Genomic DNA, 19,641 nt, shown 5'->3' on the forward strand with positions numbered 1-19,641 from the left:
CAAGGATTTTGGATGCATGAGAAGTATTCCCTCTCAGTACAAGGCTTAGGCTAGCAAGGTTGTTTGAAGCAAACACAAGTATGAACCGGTACAGCAAAACTTACATAAGAACATATCGCAAGCATTATAATACTCTACACTGTCTTCCTTGTTGCTCAAACACTTTTACCAAAAAGTATCTAGACCTTAAGAGAGATCAATTATGCAAACCAATTTTAACAAGCTTTACGGTAGTTCTCCACTAATAGGTTTAAACTACATGCAAAAACTTATGATCTACTTGAGAGCTCAAAACAATTGCCAAGTGTCAAATTATCCACAACATATGAGGCATTTTCTGTTTCCAACCAAATAACAATAAGTATTGTAGCTTCCAACTTTTATCATTGAACATTAAAAGTAAAACGAAGAACAAGTGTTCATATGAAAAAGCGGAGCGTGTCTCTCTCCCAAACAAGGATTGCTAGGATCCGAATTTATTCAAACAAAAACAAAAATAAAAGCACACAGACGCTCCAAGTAAAGCACATATGGTGTGACCGAATAAAAATATAGTTTCAGGGGAGGAACCTGATAAGTTGATGAAGAAGGGGATGCCTTGGGCATCCCCAAGATTAGACGCTTGAGTCTTCTTAAAATATGCAGGGATGAACCACGGGGGCATCCCCAAGCTTATACTTTTCACTCTTCTTGATCATATATCATCCTCCTCTCTTGACCCTTGAAAACTTCCTTCACAACAAACTTCTCATAAACTTCATTAGAGGGGTTAGTACTCAAAAAATTTGAATCCACCTTGGTCCTGTAGTGGCACATTGCAAGAACTCAATAAAACATTAGCTACAGCTCTCTATGTCTAGAAAAGCTCGCTTAAAGTCCACAAGAGACAATGCAAAAAACAGAGACAGAATCTGCCAAAACAGAACAGCCAGTAAAGACGAATTTTAATAAAATACTTCCGTTGCTCAAATCAGAAAACTCAAAACTAATGAAAGTTGCGTACATATCTGAGGAACACGCACGTAAATTGGCATATTTTTCTGATTTTTCTACAGAGAAAACAGCCCATATTCGTGACAGATAGAAATCTGTTTCTGTGCAGAAATCCAAATCTAGTATCAACCTTCGATTAGAGGCTTCACTTGGCACAACAAAACACAAAACTAAGATAAGGAGAGGTTGCTACAGTAGTAAACAACTTCCAAGACACAAATATAAAATAAAGTACTGTAGCAAAATAACACATGGGTTATCTCCCAAGAAGTTGCTTTCTTTATAGCCATTAAGATGGGCTCAGCAGTTTTTATGATGCACTCACAAGAAATAGTATTTGAAGCAAAAGAGAGCATCAAGAGGCAAATCCGAAACACATTTAAGTCTAACATGCTTCCTATGCAAAGGAATCTTGTACACAAATAAATTCATGAAGAACAAAGTGACAAGCATAAGAAGATAGAACAAGTGTAACTTCAACAATTTCAGCATATAGAGAGGTGTATTAGTACCATGAAAATTTCTACTACCATATTTTCCTCTCTCATAATAATTTTCAGTAGCTTCATGAACAAACTCAACAATATAACTATCACATGCAGCATACTTTTCATGATCCACAAACATATAATTTTTATCAAGTTCAAGAATAGTGGAATTAAAACTTTCAAACTTTCTTTTATTAATAATATAACAAGGTAGTTGATCAATCTCAAGAGATATGTGACATAGGCATCCCAAATGGGCCTACCGAAGATAGTACCCGGGGTTTACTGAAGGCCCAATACCCGAAGAATAAAGAAGATTCGGGAGCCCAAGATATATTAAGGAAAGTTAGAGTTGTAATAGGAAGTGTTATTTGTAAATCTGGCGGGATGAGTTAGATACCGTCCCGGACTTTGTAACTTGTACAAAACGAAACCCTCGGCTCCGCCTCCTATATAAAGGGGGAGTCGAGGGACAAAGAGGCAATCGAATCATTGTTACAAACCCTAGTTTTCATAATCGTCGAGTACTTTTCGGCTGAAACCTTCGAGATCTACTTGCCCTCTACTTCTAACTAAACCCTAGCCTACAATCCATAGGCATTGACAAGTTGATACCTTGTCAATTGGCGCCATCCGTGGGGACTAGAGGCGTAAGGATCTGATCTCGATGGCACGTTCAAGATCTTCGACATCGTCAACCGCAAGCAACACAATGGATCGAGGTAAACAGATCGCTGCTGGTCTTGTCGATTTTGTTCCTCACCCACCCTCCCGTTTGGATGCATATGCGTATCTGGCGGAGCCCATGGAGATGACTTCGGAAGGTTTCACTTTCGCGTCGAGAAGGAAGGATCATATCGTGTCGAGATTCCGGTTTCGTCGGGATCGTCGGCGGTCGATTCCGATTTTTCAAGCTATGCATCGTCAACCAAGTCAGGAGAAGAAGAAACTTCGTCGACACGCTACGTCAGCACCAGAGCAAGAGAGAAACTCGCCAAGATCTTCAACGACATATCGTTTGAGTCATCTACGGACTCATATATAAGCGATGGCTCAAGCGATGTCGACAGTTACGACTTCATCGACAAATCTATCACAGTGGGCAAGGTCTTCATCAATCTCAACGATGATGTCACCAAACCCAACATAGATCTGAATACAAAATATCATCAGATTTATGCCATTGAGGATCAAGAGGAAACATCTAAGGCTTTCGACGATCTGGGAAATCCATACGTCGATCCCTCCAACCTGCGACAAGGCCTGGGCAACAAATACGTCGGGCCAGAGCCGCGAGATAGAGTTCAACTTTCACAAGCAGCGTGGGACAGAGCCGCGAGAGCTATGAACGGTACAGAACCAATGGCTACCACGGCCACACCAGAGGAATTACAAGCATATCAATATAGGCTCGCACGAGCTGCCAGAGAATTGGAAAAACAGACAGCCGAGTTAAACAGGAGAAAGGAGGCAGCTTCTGCATCCAGCAGGAGAAGGCCAGATCTAAGTCGACAATCTAGAACTTCGGGTGATAGCCACAGGGAGGCTCGGAACAGAGCAAGATCAAGGTTGCAACATATACCCGAGGCAGAAAGAGAGCACTTGGTCCAAAACCTCGACATGTCCTTCATGTCGATAGATACAAGAGGAAATATCATCCCTAAGACACCAGAGGCTGGGTATATGGCGACACATGCTTTTATCCTTGCATCTAAACCACCTCCAGGTGATCCAAGGGAAACACTATACAATATGGCGGTAGCAGGAGTTGGAGCTATGGGGACAGCGTTTGTATCAACGCCTCCCGAAGGAGCGGCACGGCAAAATAGTTCACGACCTGCAGCAGCAACAGCGGCACTTTGAAGGACCAAGTGGAGCAAGAGACACAGCAGCACAAGCAAGGGTCGACAGAGCGCGGCAAAGCAGAAGGGATCATCGGCAATCTCCGGAGCTTAATGACGAAGATATGTGCGGCCTGCCATGCTTCACGAGGAGAGTCCGAAAAACTCGAGTCCCCTCAGGATTCAAGTTACCCGACAACTTCAAGAAGTTCGACGGCCTTCAAGATCCAGAGGATTGGCTAGTTGATTATCTCGAGACAGTGAAGCTCACAGGAGGAACCAGGGCAACAGCTATGCAAAGCATCCAGGTGCATTTGAGTGGAGCCGCACGATCTTGGATAAAGAAACTCACTCCAGGATCTATCGACAGCTGGGAAAGTTTCGAGGATGTGTTCGTCAAGAACTTCAGATCCACGTGCAAAAAACCTGCGTCGTTAGAAGAGTTGAGAGCGTGTCGACAAAAGCCAGATGAGCCAATGAGAAAGTACATTCAAAGGTGGAATATCATCAAAAACTCGGCAGAAAATATATCTGACGAGAGAGCAATAGATGCGTTTGTCGCAGGAATCAGGCGTGGAGATTTTGTCGAGGACTTAGGAAGGACCAATCCAAAGACAGTATCTGCGTTAATGGAGATAGCAAATAGATGGGCAGATGGAGAAGACGCTGTCCACAACAAACGGCACAGGTCGCCAGAGGAGGACCGTGGTCGAAATTATCAACCGAGGCGACGATTTCCTCGGCAGTACCCGAACTATGACGCTCCAGGGCAAATTTCGGCAGGTTTTCGGGCAAACACAGGAGGAAGCAACAGAGATGATTATCAGAGAAGCAGTGAACAGCGAGGCGATAACAGGGATGATTCTCGCAACAACAGACAAAATAGCGGGCCTAGGTTCCCAAGGCCTTTCGTGTCCCCTGAAGAGATGATGAATGGGCCGTGTCAAATGCACTTTTTCCTCGACAGCAACGGTAAAAGACAGTCAGGACACTGCAGAAAAGGCTGTCGAAATTTTCAGGCAATGCTAAGATATGCGAGAGAACGCTAACGCGCGGGCAACACGAGAAATCCTCGAGATCCCATTAGCGAGATTCACTTGCCGCCTCCTCCCGCGATTACAGACGACAATCGGCATCAGCTCAGAATAGCGGCAGCACCTCCACCACCACCTTATGTTGATCCTAACTCCAACGGAGCGGTGTCAATGATTCAGAAGGGAAGGCCGTCCAATAGAGCTCAGAAAGTAATCTCACGACAGGTGTTTATGGCAGAAAAAATGCCTCCACCAACAGTTGAGTACCTTAATTGGTCAGGACAAGATATTGGCTTCACAATAGCAGATCACCCGCAGCAAGTCCCTCGACCAGGGCAGTCAGCACTTATTACGCGGCGATTATCGCGAGGATTTGATGTCTCCCGAGTGTTCATAGACGGCGGCAGCAGCCTAAACCTTATGTATGCAGATACATTGAGGAAGATGAACATATCCTTAGCAAACTTGAAACCAACAGACACAAGGTTCCACGGCATCACACCGGAGAAACCAAGTTATCCATTGGGGAAGATCAATCTCGACGTTCAGTTTGGGACCCGAGAAAATTACAGAATCGAGAGGCTGGAATTTGAAGTCGTGGATTTTCCGTCACAGTACCACGCTTTGTTGGGACGACCAGCATATGCTAGATTTATGGCGGTGCCACACTATACATACCTGTTGTGGAGATTGCCTGGACCAAAGGGACCAATCACAGTTAAAGGAAGCTTTGCCTTAGCCGATAAATGCGACAAGGATTTTCATCGGCTATCAGAAACTTTCGGGATGCAAGCTGAGTACTTGGCGTCAAAAAGCATGACCGATTACGACGTACTGCCAGACGTTGGAAGGCCAAATAAAGAATCAACTTTCAATACCAAGAAAAATTCTAAGGAGGTGCAGATTCACCCGACAGACCCGAAAAAGACGACATCTATCGCAAACGACATGGATATCGCATAGGAAAGCGCGCTCGTCGAGTTCCTCCGTGAGCACTGGAAAATCTTCGCATGGTGTCCAGCTGACATGCCAGGAGTACCCAGGGAACTTGCCGAGCACCACCTAAACTTGGATCCATTAGCGAGACCAATCAAACAACCTTTGCGGCGTTTTTCGGAATCAAACCGCAAAGCTATGCTATCAGAAGTAAATCGACTGGAGGAAGCTGGTTTTATCAAAGAGATATCTACAGAAGCCACATGGGTAGCTAACCCAGTGATGGTGCCGAAGAAACACACGACAGTCCTTCGCATGTGCGTCGACTTTACGTGTCTCAATAAACATTGTCCAAAGGATCACTTTCCCCTCCCGAGGATCGATCAAATTATCGACTCCACGGCTGGATGTGAACGTCTTTCCTTCCTGGACGCATACTCTGGTTATAACCAGATCAGATTGAAAGAAGAAGACGAGGCCAAAACAGCGTTCATAACACCTTACGGCGTGTTTTGTTACAGAACAATGCCTTTCGGTTTAAAAAACGCGGGAGCAACATACCAGAGGATGATGCAGAAGTGTCTGGCGACACAGATCGGGAAAAACGTGCAAGTGTACATCGACGATGTCGTCATAACGTCAAAAGAGGGGGCAACAACGATCGAGGATCTCAAGGAAACCTTCGACAACCTCAACAAATTCTGCCTCAAGCTGAACCCGACGAAGTGTTCCTTTGGCGTCCCAGCGGAGAACTTCTGGGATTTCTAGTCTCAGCAAGAGGGATTGAAGCAAATCCCGACAAAATACAAGCTATCATAACAATGAGGAAGCCAACAAAGTTGAAAGAAATACAGCAGCTAACTGGGCGAGTCGCAGCTTTGAGCAGATTCGTCGCCAGGTTGGGAGAAAAAGCGTTACCATTTTACGCTCTAATAAAGCAAGGAGATAAATTCCAGTGGAACGAAGAGGCCGATAGAGCCTTCGAGGATTTGAAGCGCACAATCTCGACACCACCAATTCTGGTGGCGCCGAAGGAAAAGGAACCTCTCCTGCTGTATATTGCAGCCACGCCCCAAGTGGTGAGCACGGTGCTAGTTGTCGAACGAGAAGAAGAAGGAAAACTCCACGGAGTACAGAGGCCAGTATACTTCATCAGCGAAGTTTTATCGCCATCAAAACAAAGGTACCCTCAGTACCAAAAGCTAGCATATGGAGTGCTCACAACAGCACGAAAATTGCGCCACTATTTTTCGGCACACCCGATCATAGTGGTCAATGAAGCTCCCTTGTCAAATATACTAAACAATCCAGAAGCTACGGGTCGTGTCTCCCTTTGGGGAATAGAACTTTCCCCTCGGGACATCACGTATGAAAAAAGAAAAGCAATCAAGTCGCAAGTTCTGCCGGACTTCATCGCAGAATGGATGGAGTTGCAAAACACAGGACCTCCAGATTTGTCGAAAACCTGGACCATGAACTTTGATGGGTCCAAAAGACTAGAAGGAGCTGGCGCAGGAGTAGTACTCATATCACCTGAAGGCGACAAGTTGAAGTACATCCTTCGGATGACGTTCCCTAACGCATCTAACAATGAAGCAGAATATGAAGCCCTCATACACGGGATGAAGATGGCGAAAGCTTGCGGTGCAACTCGATTAAAAATATTTGGCGACTCACAATTGGTGGCTCAGCAAGTCATGAACCAATGTGACGCAGTCAATGATAGCATGATGGCATACAAGGAGGTGTACAACGAGCTCGAAAAGTTGTTTGATGGATGCGAAGTAAATCATATTAGCAGATTGAGCAACGACGAAGCCGACGTTCTTGCAAACATCGGGTCGCAATGCCTTGCAGTTCCGCCGGGTGTATTTTGGGAAGAGATAACAGAGAGATCTACAAAATCGACAAAATCAAAAAAGAAGGAGAAGAAACCCTCGGGGGCTACCAAGGAAAAGCAAGAGGAAGAAGAAGAAGAAGATCAGGACCTGGTCATGGTGATACAGATACCATGGATGCAGACGTACATATCGTACATCCTCAGGAAAGAAATACCCGATGATCCAGTTGAGGCAAGACGAGTAATTCGACGCTCCAAAGCTTTCACGGTGGTCAAAGGAGAATTGTACAAGCGAAGTATTTCAGGCGTCCTGCAGAGATGTGTCACACCCGAAGAAGGAAGAATAATTTTGAAGGATGTACACGAAGGAATATGTGGCCACCACGCAAGTAGTCGAGCTATTGCAGCCAAGGTTTTTCGAGCAGGATTCTACTGGTTGACAGCAATCGAGGACGCTAAGGAAATAGTAAGAACTTGCGACGCGTGTCAAAGGTTTGCCGCAAAACCCCACTCTCCAGCAGCAGAACTAACACCAATACCATTGTCATGGCCCTTTGCCCAATGGGGACTTGATATGGTGGGCAAGTTACACAAATCCTGGCCAGGAGGAAAGGAGTATATGCTAGTAGCTGTCGACAAATTTACAAAGTGGATAGAAGCGAAGCCGATAAATTCACCAGATGGAGCATCCGCAGTAAAATTCATAAAAGGACTCGTCTTCAGATTTGGAGTGCCCCACAGCATCGTCACAGACAATGGCAGTAACTTCACATCCCACGAATTCAAAGATTATTGCGAAGAAGTGGGTATCAAGTTGCACTTCGCGTCAGTTGCACATCCTCAAACCAATGGGCAAGTCGAGAAAGCCAATGGCATCATCTGCAATGGCATCAAGAAACGCCTGTTAGGACCACTGGAAAAAGCTCGACATACCTGGCCAGACGAACTACCAAGTGTTTTGTGGAGCATCCGAACAACACCAAATACAGTGACACAGGAGACCCCGTTTTTCCTGGTCCATGGAGCAGAGGCAGTACTGCCAATAGAAATAGAGCACCACTCCCCCAGAGTCACAGAGTATAATGAAGAAACTTCCAAGATAGCATTGGAAGACGACGTCGACGCACTCGATGAAGCTCGAGACGAGGTACTATCAAGGGTAACCAAATACCAACAGGACTTAAAGAATTACCATAGTCGACGTTTGCGCCCAAGATCTTTTCAGGTAGGAGACCTAGTTCTTCGGCTCACGCAAAAAAGTCATGAAAAACTCGAGTCACCATGGCTTGGCCCTTACATTGTCACGGAAGTAATCGGAGGAGGAGCATACAGGATAAAGGACAAGAAGACAGGGGTGGAGGAGCAAAACCCCTGGAACGTGGCGCAACTCAGGCGGTTCTACGCCTAGAGTCGAAATATAGTCCTTGTAAAACTTCAATGTACTGAAACGCCCACGAGTTTTTAGACGCACTCTTTTCCTTTTTCGGGACACCGAGTGGGGCCGGGAAAGGTTTTTAATGAGGCAGGCTCGCGGTGCTGCAATATAATAAAGATAGTGTCAATATAACTTTTCTTTATCGACATGCTCAAAGTCTTTGACCCGACGAATTTCAATATAGTTCATCGACAAAGAAAAGCCTTGCCTTGGTACTAAAATACCTCGTGAGTCAATACAAATACAAAATAGTACTCAATAAAGAAGCTCGGGGGCTGATATTCGCCATCAATACATATTAAATAAATGCCTTGGTTCAAAACCTCGCAATATACAAATACAGTAAATAGCCACCGAAACACTCGGGGGCTAGACAAATATAGAAATATAATGATTGCTTCACAATATAATCACAGTCATGGGTTACAAAGAAGAGTTATCTACAAAAGGAAAATAATTAATCATGATTCAGTATATCGTCAAGGGTAATTCTGTTTTCTTCAGGAGCAGCGCCAAGAAAGTCAGCATAATGACCATCGGCAAAAAAGTCGACATCCATCCGAAGAAGGTCTTCAATCATTTCTTCGGCTACAGGCAAAACCTTCGTGTTAATTCGGTCGACACCAACTCTTCGGCGCTTTACTTTCTGATGAACTTTCGCAACAACTTGGGTCAGGTCAAGATTTGAGTGGCAGACCTGAAGCATGATAAGAGCAAATCTGGCGCCAGCTACCAGTTGAGCTTTGACGAAATCATGGATCCTGTGGGTATCCTTGAATTTCTCCATTAACCCGGGAAGAGTCTTTGGTTGAACGTTCCGAGGAAACATAGAATTATAAACCATGGACAGGGTCTTGGTACAGAAGTCAAGGAAGTCGCGAGTTTGAGAAGTGCGATCCTGAAATCTGACAATCTGGCGGGTCCTCTCTGGGGTAGCCCAAAACAAAGAACCATGATCAAGGGAAAGATTAACGAGGAGGTTCGTCCTAGTATTTACCCTCTCTTCTTCGGCAACAGCATCAGTAAAGGAACCTATTAAAACAACGGAGCAGAAAATTTTAAGAGACGTAGCATGAAGACGGAAGATATTGAGGTTGAAACAAGCATACCCGACATATCCGCACTAGCTTCATTCATCAACTCGAGCATGAAATTTTCTCGAGTAGTCGCCTTTTCAGCCTCGGAAGCAGCGATTTCCTTGGCAGCCACGGCTTCACGAGCTTGCTGAAGTGCAATTTTTTCGGCTTCAGATGACTTGCGAGATTTTTCCATCATCACAAGTGTTTGCTTCTTTGCATACTGAAGTTGCTGCCGAAGTTCATCCAATTCTCGCGGCAAGGAATCTTCGACAGGTGTAGCATCAGCAAGAGTTCTCTTTGAGCGAGAAGAAGAAGGCGAAACATTGGAAGGAGTGGAAGATGGAGTGTAGTTATCAAATACCAACTGAAATTTAAAAGACAACATCAATCAACAAGCAAAAGATAGAGTTTTCATTAATCTTTCGGAATAATTACAAAGGCCTTACAGTGGAGCTAACGAAGTACGTGTCGCCAAATAACTACTTTGGCGACAAGAGCAAAATAAACAGAGAAAGAAAAACAAAGAGGCATGCAACTAGACCTCCGGCCTTGATGAGCTAGGAGTCGAAACTGGTTTGATCCCGAGATAAGCCAAGATTTTCTTCGTGTTGGGCTTGGCTGCCTTAATCAGGGACCTCCATCTGGATTGCTCTATTTGCTCGGTGTCGCCAACTTTCATCCAATCAACAGTTTGTTGGCTGTCAGCAACTAGAGCAACAGTGCTTTCGACAGCAATCTTCATGTTCTCCTGACGCATCTTTAGTCCAAGATCTTCTGGTGAATTGAAAGTCTTGGCAAGGGTAAGGAAAGTCGGGGGCTCCTTTTTCTTCGGGAAGAAGTAGGGGAACAGCGCCGACAATCCTGCATTTGCATTGGCCACGCCTTCACGAATTTCGGACCCATGAAGCTCCAGATAAGTAAGTGCGTCAAGGAGAGGGTCATTGACAGGATTCTCCAGATCAAAATCTTGGTTTGTTTGGTCTGCCAAGGAAACAAAACGTTGGTCAACAACAAGAAACAGCGGTTCTCATAAAAATAGAAGGGATCAATAATATTACTGCGAGTGCGTCGACTTTGTGATTTCAGGCGCTTGAGGATCCCCTGCTCACGAGAAGCTTATGCAGCTTTATGCTCGTTTAAGGCAGATTCAGCATCCTCAAGTCTTTTCTGCAGTTCCTCGACACTAGCAGCTTTTGCTTTGGCTTCATCAGCCTCGGCTTTGGCTTCGCTAGCAACAAGTTCGGCCTTCTTGCGAGCCGCCTCACTTTGCTCAAGTTTTTGAGCAAGTGCGTCGGCACGTTTGTTGGCCTCTGCAAGTTTCTCTGTCGAGATATAAAAAAAAGAAGAAAGATCAAAAACCGCGACAAGCAACAGGAGCAAAAAGTCAAGAAAAAATGGCAAGTATAAAAGTTGTTACCTTCGGCTCTGCTGGCATATTCACGGTACCCAATAAATTGGGATCCGATGCGGATAAGCTCTTTGATCATGGGCTGTCAAAGGAGAATACAGCAAAAGAAACATCGGCATGAAAAAGAAAGTGAAGGCGTGAAAAAGCAAAATAGGGGAAATATAGATGTCGACAAACTTACATCATCTAAGAGCAGAGTCGACGAGCTGCCCAATTGAGGGGCAGCTTCAACAATCGTTTCAATCCTTGTCCTTTTTGGTGAAGGAGCAAGGGGGCTTGCTGGCGGAGTTGTGGTGACGACGTTTTGTTGAGGAGGTGAGGATTCTTCTCCTTCAACTAGCGTGTCTGAGGCAAGTACAGTATGTGACGTGCTTGTCCGAGGAGCCACGTCAACAGTTGGTACTTCTTCCTCGTCATCACTGTTGATCAAAAATCGGCAGCATAAAAAGCAAGACAAGATAAACACCTCGAGTACAGAAAAAGGGAGAAATAAAGGTGACTTACGAGCTGACGAGGGATTCAATATAAGGATCATAAGCTGCCTTCGGATGAGAAGGAACAACTTTTTCAGCCTTAGAAGTGCCAGAATCCTCGGCATCATTCCTTTTCCTTTTGTTCCTTGGGGAAACAGCAGGAGGAAGGGATTACGTCGACTCGCTGGCTTCAGATTCAACTTCTTTTTCATGGGAAGCCGCAGATTTGTGAGAACCTGCGACTTCACTTTCAGGAAGAGAAGAACCTTGGTTGTCTTCGGCAACAATAGCCTGTTCTTCGACTTCTCCATCCTCAGGAAGAGGAGGAAGGGAAGCCATAGTAGGATGGTTCTGCAGGAAAATAGCGACAACAGGAAAATTAATGAGATGCAGGGAAAGTTCGGAACAATACAGAAACTCGAGAAGATAAAATACCTCAGGAAGAGGATTGGCGGCGCTGTATGGTTCCACGCGACAAGAGGAGGGAATAGGATCCTTCTTGGCCAGGCGGGAAACTCTTCGAATCAATTTCTCCAAGTCCTTTGCAGAAAGATCACTGGAGATTCTATTGGCGTCGTTTTCACCAGAATACGTCCAAAGGGGATTTTTGCGAGCCTGAAGAGGCTGCACTCTAATCCTAAGGAAGTAGGCAATGATTTGAACACCGGATAGTTCTTTGCCTCGAGTATTTTGAAGCTGATGAATACGAGACATAAGTGCTTCTGTCGCCTTTTTCTCTTCTTCGGAAGCTTCAGCGTCCCAGGAACGGCGGCGCTGAATTTTGGCACTTCCGTCGAAAGGGATTATGTTGTGTTCCACAGAGTTGGCACTTTCTTCGTGAATGTAGAGCCATCTTTTGCGCCATCCTTGGACAGAATCAGGAAACTTGACGTCGAAATAATCAACGTCAGTTCGGACACAGATAACAACGCCGCCTATGTTATAGGTGGCGTTGTGGGAGCCATTGCGGCGGAGGCAGAAAATGCGTTTCCACAGAGCCCAATTAGGAGGGATTCCAAGGAAGCATTCGCACAGTGTGATAAAAATGGAAATGTGAAGGATGGAATTGGGGGTCAACTGGTGCAGTTGAATCCCGTAAACAAAAAGATGGCCGCGGAGGAAATCGTGAATTGGGGCCGAAAGGCCGCGGATGAGGTGATCAACGAAATTAACCCGGTACTCCATTGGAGGGTTGGGGTAGCTTTCTTCGCTGGGAAAGCGGATGGCGTCTTCTTTCTTCATCAGGCCAAGCCTCTTCAGCGTGTTGACATCCTGGTTGGAGATTTTAGATCTCTCCCACTCAAGATCTTCGGCGGCCATCTTGGACTCTGGAGTGCTGTGGCGAGTGAGTCGCGTGCGCGGTGGCATCAACGGCAATGGAAAAAGCAATGTTCGTGAGTGCGGAAGATCAGAGAGAGTTGGGCGCAGGGGAAGTTTTTGCAAAGGGGAACAGATGTGCGGCGCAAGCGAAGGAGTGAACGGAGGTTGAAGAAAGGTTTATATAAGAATCAGGCGAAGCAATGCACCGTTGGATGAAGAAATCGTGTGGTGAAAAAAGATCTTCTAGATAAAAGGGTAAAAAGGTATTTTTACTGAGATAGGCGTTACTGTACGTGCGCCAGAAAAAGCGGAGGACGTGTGTCCCCCACTTGCACGACGTGTCAACGTGGTGGAAACAATGGACCCACAAGGCAGAAAAATCACGACTATTAACAAAGATGAAGTAAATTTGGTTAAGGGAAGCATGCCGACAAGAAAAATAAAAGAAGATTGGCGACAGGAGAAGTTATTAAATACTTCGGGAGCCTTTGATCAAATACAAGTTTTTGCCCAAATGCTCGGGGGCTACTTCGATAAAAAGTAAAATTTCGAGTATGGCAATATAGAAATTGCGGGAGCCTACAACCAAGCACAAGTTCTTGGCTGTAGCCTCGGGGGCTACTCCCATCGGGAGCGCTGTTCGCGCACCCGAGAGATAAAAAAAAGAAGAAGAGAGATCATATTGGGAATAATGACAATATAGCGACAAGGTGGACTAAAATGTTGAGCCTACAACCAAGCACAAGTTTTTGGTTGTAGCCTCGGGGGCTACTCCCATCGGGAACGCTGTTCGCGTGCCCGATGAAATTAACAAAGAAAAGATAGAAAAGCAAGAGAGTATATTTCGAGTTATAATTAACTCTACATATACTCCCATCGGGAGAGCAATATAAGTCATATTTGACTCGATAAAATGTGCCATTCCAACAGCCGGAAAAGCACTCGACAATATATTCTCAGAACGCCAAAGTTGCGATCAATTTCTGAATGCCGCAAATTTGCGAAGGTAAGACCCAGATCCGTTTCGCTGGGCGTGGCATCGCCGAAGACTGCGCTCTGCTACTTTTATCCGTATCAACAGATACGAAGAAAAATCCTAACGGACGCGTTAGGTACTCGATAAATTTGACTGGGACTCGACAGAATGGTAAGACCTTAAGCGGCACCTGTCGAAGTTTGCACCAGTATCCCGGAATCATGTCCAGGGACGTGATCTCGAAGTAGGTTTTTCCGGATTGCCACTAGAGCAGTTAACTAGTACCTGATCCGTCAGATGAACTAGCCCCAACTACCAGTATCCCTGTACAATATAGAATTTTATGTGAAGAAATATAAAAAAGTTAAAGCTCTCGAGTAAAAATAAACAGTGGAGATTTTCCCTGACTCTACGATTCAAGCAAAATCTCGGGGGCTACTGACATAGGCATCCCAAATGGGCCTACCGAAGATAGTACCCGGGGTTTACTGAAGGCCCAATACCCGAAGAATAAAGAAGATTCGGGAGCCCAAGATATATTAAGGAAAGTTAGAGTTGTAATAGGAAGTGTTATTTGTAAATCTGGCGGGATGAGTTAGATACCGTCCCGGACTTTGTAACTTGTACAAAACGAAACCCTCGGCTCCGCCTCCTATATAAAGGGGGAGTCGAGGGACGAAGAGGCAATCGAATCATTGTTACAAACCCTAGTTTTCATAATCGTCGAGTACTTTTCGGCTGAAACCTTCGAGATCTACTTGCCCTCTACTTCTAACTAAACCCTAGCCTACAATCCATAGGCATTGACAAGTTGATACCTTGTCAATATGGGACTCATAGAATAAGTCAAGAACTCTCCAACCCCATTTTCATTAGTAGTATAATTAATAGTATCAAGTAACATAGGACCATCATCTAGAGCTTTATCATAAACATTTGCTAAGCAAAATTCTTTAGTACCATGCATTTCGACATCAGGCACAAACAAAGCATTATCATAAGATTTATCAAAGTAGCATGGATTATCATAAATAATAGTAGCATAATTATTCTCACAAGTTTTACTCATAGGTACTATTTCAAGAGAATCCACAGGAACATAACATTCAACCTCTTCCGGTAAGCATGGAGGACAATCAAATAGTGTAAGAGATAAAGAGTTACTCTCATTAGAAGGTTGGCATGGGTAGCTAATCCATTCTTCCCCCTTTTGTTCGTCGCTCTCCTCTTCTTTTTCATCCAATGAGCTTTCAGGTTCATCAATTTCCTCCTCTTTTTCATCCAATGAGCTTTCAGGTTTATCAATTTCTTCTTCCACCGGTTCCTGCAAATTGTGAGTGCATTCTTGTGCATTAATGTGTCTCTCTTTATAATCAAGGATATAAGGATTCCTACTGTAGCATTCTATGCAAGAATTAAGGATAGTAGGGACATAATCTTTAAGGTCCTTACAAATAGCACAAGTTTCATAATTCTCAACCATGAAGGATTCTATCTCAGAGGCTCCCATAAATAAGACAAATTGTTCTACCTCTTCGAACCCATAATGAATATAGCAATTCCGATTATAGCTCTTAATAAAATATTCCTCACTAAAGCCACATTGAAATTTAAGATGTTTAGTATCCCGTTGAGAGCAACAGTTTATATCATGGCGTCTAAGCAAGATTCTAGCAATTGTATTCAATTTTTCTATCATAGCACTCATTATTTTACCAGTTCTTGATTCTCTATAACAATTATAACATTCCATAAGCTCCAAGTAGGTTGTTGGTTCTCCCATAACAGCAGTTTTTAATTTTTCGGTTTTTCAAATTTTTATGGATTTTTGGGTATATGAGGAAAATAAAACAAAACTGAAATAAACTAGACAAAAGTAAACTAAGCAAAGTAATACTAGACAGAAATAAACTAAGCACAAGTAAACTAGGAAAAAGTAAACTAAGCAAAACAAAATAAAATAAAACAGAGAGAGAGGTAGAGTGTACTCCCCAGGTGAACTTATGAGTAGAGCTATGCCTCCCCGGCAACGGCGCCAGAAAACAGTCTTGATGACCCACAAGTATAGGGGATCGTGATAGTCTTCGAGGGAAGTAAAACCCAAATTTATTGATTCGACACAAGGGGAGGTAAAGAATACTTATAAGCCTTAACAACTGAGTTGTCAATTCAGCTGCACCTGGAAAAGCACTAGTAACATGGGTGATGTGAAAGTAGCAGTAATATGAGAGCAAAGAGTAATGTGATAACACAGCAGCAGTAATAGCAATATGAGAGCAATGGCACCAGAAAATAGTTGATACTACTTCCAATGACATGTAGAACAAGTATATAATGATGAAAGATGGACCGGGGTTCCCAGCGATCTACACTAGTGGTAACTCTCCAATAAGTGACAAGTGTTGGGTGAACAAATTACAGTTGGGCAATTGATAGGAATCAAAGCATTAAGATAGAACATCAAGATTATTAATCATGTAGGCATATTTTTCGTATATAGTCGTACGTGCTCGCAATGAGAAACTTGCACAACATCTTTTGTCCTACCAGCCGGTGGCAGCCGGGCCTCAAGGGAAACTACTGGATTTTAAGGTACTCCTTTTAATAGAGTACCGGAGCAAAGCATTAACACTCCGTGAAAACATGTGATCCTCACATCACTACCATCCCCTCCGGTTGTCCCGATTCTTGTCACTTCGGGGCCATTGGTTCCGGACAGTGACATGTGCATACAACTTGTAGATACAATCTAAGCAATAAGTATAGAGCTTAAATCTAAGATCATGCCACTCGGGCCCTAGTGACAAGCATTAAGCATAACAAGATTGCAGCAACAATAACTTCACAAACTTTATAGATAGACTAATCATAATGTATCATCCATCGGATCCCAACAAACACAACACCGATTACATCAGATGAATCTCAATCATGTAAGGCAGCTCATGAGACCATTGTATTGAAGTACATGGGGGAGAGTATACCGACATAGCTACTGCTAGAACCCGTAGTCCATGGGGGAACTACTCACGGAGCATGATGGAGGCGGTGGCGTTGATGGAGATGGCTTCCGGGGGCACTTCCCCGTTCCGGCAGGGTGCCGGAACAGAGTTCTGTCCCCCAAATTGGAGTTTCGCGACGGTGGCGGCGCCCCTGGAGTCTTTCTGGAGTTTCGTCAATTGGTGCGGTGTTTTTAGGTCGAAAGGGATTTTATAGGCGAAGAGGCGGCGCAGGGGGGCACCTGGGGGCGCCACACCCTAGGCCGGCGCGGCCAGGGTCTGGCCCGCGCCGCCATGTGGTGTGGTGGCCCCCTGGCCCCTCTCCGACTCTTCTTCGGTGTTCTGGAGCCTTCCGGGAAAAATAGGAGGTTTCGCGTTGATTTCGTCCAATTCCGAGAATATTGCCCGAACAGCCTTTCTGGAACCAAAAACAGCAGAAAACAGGAACTGGCACTGTGGCATCTCGTTAATAGGTTAGTTCCGGAAAATGCATGAAATCATCATAAAGTGCAAGCAAAACATGTAAGTATTGTCATAAAACAAGCATGGAACAACAGAAATTATGGATACGTCGGGGACGTATCAACGAGTTCATTATTGAAGACGTATCGTAAATTGAAGTTGTCAGTTAGGAGATAAAACATTTTGAATTTTAGAATTAAGAAAGATTCAGGCCGACATCATTCTTTTTGTCTTGTATCAAATGCATGCAACATATTTCCATAAATAGAAAATTTTGCCGAACAACTGTTAGAAAAGGAAATATCAGCTAATAACATGTGAGGTAAAAAGTCCGTCAAAATGTTTCAAATAAAATTTAACTTTAGGATTAATAATTTTATACATTTATCGTTGATCACTCAAGTACGGAGGGTTGATTATTCAAGTGGAGAGGGTTGATAACTTTTAGCCTGAAAAAAAAGTCATCGAAACATATTAACATGAGTGCTAGTTTTGAAGATCTCGTCGAGACCGACTCATAGGTGAAAACAGATTTTAAATCGGAGTTATCGTTTGTGAGATAATTTTTCTGAATTTTCGAATTTGGAAAGATTCTCGTTTACGTCATCAGATTTGTTCCTTTTTACATACATGCAGACGTACGACACGTAACCTGCTCGTGGTCCACAACATGCTAATGAATTCCCGCAGGTAACTTACCAGGAAAGGAAAAAAACACGTTTTTTCAAATCGGGTTGTCAGGAATAAATCACTCCCTAAGCCCTTGGCGGTCGTCCTACAGCTAGGACCGCCCTCCTGCTGACCGCTGACCAAGTGAGGTATCCAGCGCCGCCCCCTAGCCCGATTTTGGTACGAGGCCGACCCAACAGCACAAAGGCCTTGTTGGGCTGGGCCAGCGACCTGACATGTCAATGCGACCCATTCACACCTTGACTGATAGATGGCTGGCCAGGGGCACAAGCCGCACAGCCATGTTGCTCTCAACGCTACCCAAAGTCTAAACTAGTCCTCTACAGCTAGAAGGCTGGTATTCTTTAAAAAAAAAAACCTAGAAGGCTGGTAGACAGTAGAAAACACACGTACACACCAACATTTCATGTGCATATCTGCCTGCGTATCGCCGCCTGTATCTGTCGTCACTGCGTATCACTAGTTGTTGGCTAGTACTAGAGGGAAGTAAAAACTTAGACGAGATATAAACATACTAAACCGGAATCTCATCCTATATAACTAAGAAGTTCATCCCCACTAACCTATTTCTCTAAACATGCAGCTATGCCACCTCACCCATCATGCCATCTCAGCAATTTTCGTTTTTATTTTCCTGAATTTCTGTTGCATGACAAACCGCACTAACCAGTCCTCCTATGGCCATTTATTGCAGCCCATACGCAGCCTATTACACCAGATGCTCATGTATCCAAAGGACAGATCCACTGGGGATTTATCTTCGCCATTAACGATGACGCATCCGCTTCATTTCCCCACTATCTCTGTGTAGAACAGTTGCACGGAAGATGAATGGAGGCATATGAGAACTTCGACTATATTTATCCTGTTTCTATGCCATGCTCTTCCTCAAAAGGATTTGTTCAAATCGTCCTACACAGCTCATACTAGCGCATCTGGTGAGCCTTTCATTCCTTTCTTCTCCCCTACGAATATTGCTTCTTACTATATCACAACTTTTCAGTTTTTCAGGTGCTGCACAACTAGCTTGGATGCCAAAGCCCTCCTGTTTGCTGATCCTTCGTTGCTGCATACCCATGAGCCTAAAATTGAGGACTACTATTGGTACATATCCAACCTTATTTCTGGATTTTTATTTGCTTGATCCAAATCTAAATATGAGCAATCTCAGATATCCTCACACCCTGTTAGCCGCCTAGGCTTTCTGTACCGGCAAACTGCCCCCAGCTTGCGATGTACATTGTCACCAAACCTCAACCCTCGGTGAGCTCATCCTGCCAATTATTCATAGGATTTGAGGTTGACCTTATATTTTTCCACTCTGTTATTGCAAGATCCGGCGCAGATTTGGTTTTCTCTGTTGAGAATGTGTTCATATTTTCTTATAGGATTTTGAACTAAAGGATTGACGGAGGTTGTCTTGGGGACCGCCACGACAAGACGAAAGGCGACGTAGAGGGAACAGGTTACGGAGACAGGCGCGTAGAGTCAGGTCATCAATGTAGCGAGATTGCGAGTTCACTGCCACAATATTATCCGAGACACCACAATGAGGTGAGCGCGTGAAGGTGAGCCAGTAGCAGATTGCTTCTTTCTTCCTCCACTACGGCAACGACATCCTGCCGGGACATGTGTTTTCCTGTGATGATGCAACGCTGATTTCCTTT

The sequence above is a fragment of the Lolium perenne genome, chromosome 3 (assembly GCF_019359855.2).
Source record: "Lolium perenne isolate Kyuss_39 chromosome 3, Kyuss_2.0, whole genome shotgun sequence".
Taxonomy (NCBI): Eukaryota; Viridiplantae; Streptophyta; class Magnoliopsida; order Poales; family Poaceae; genus Lolium; species Lolium perenne.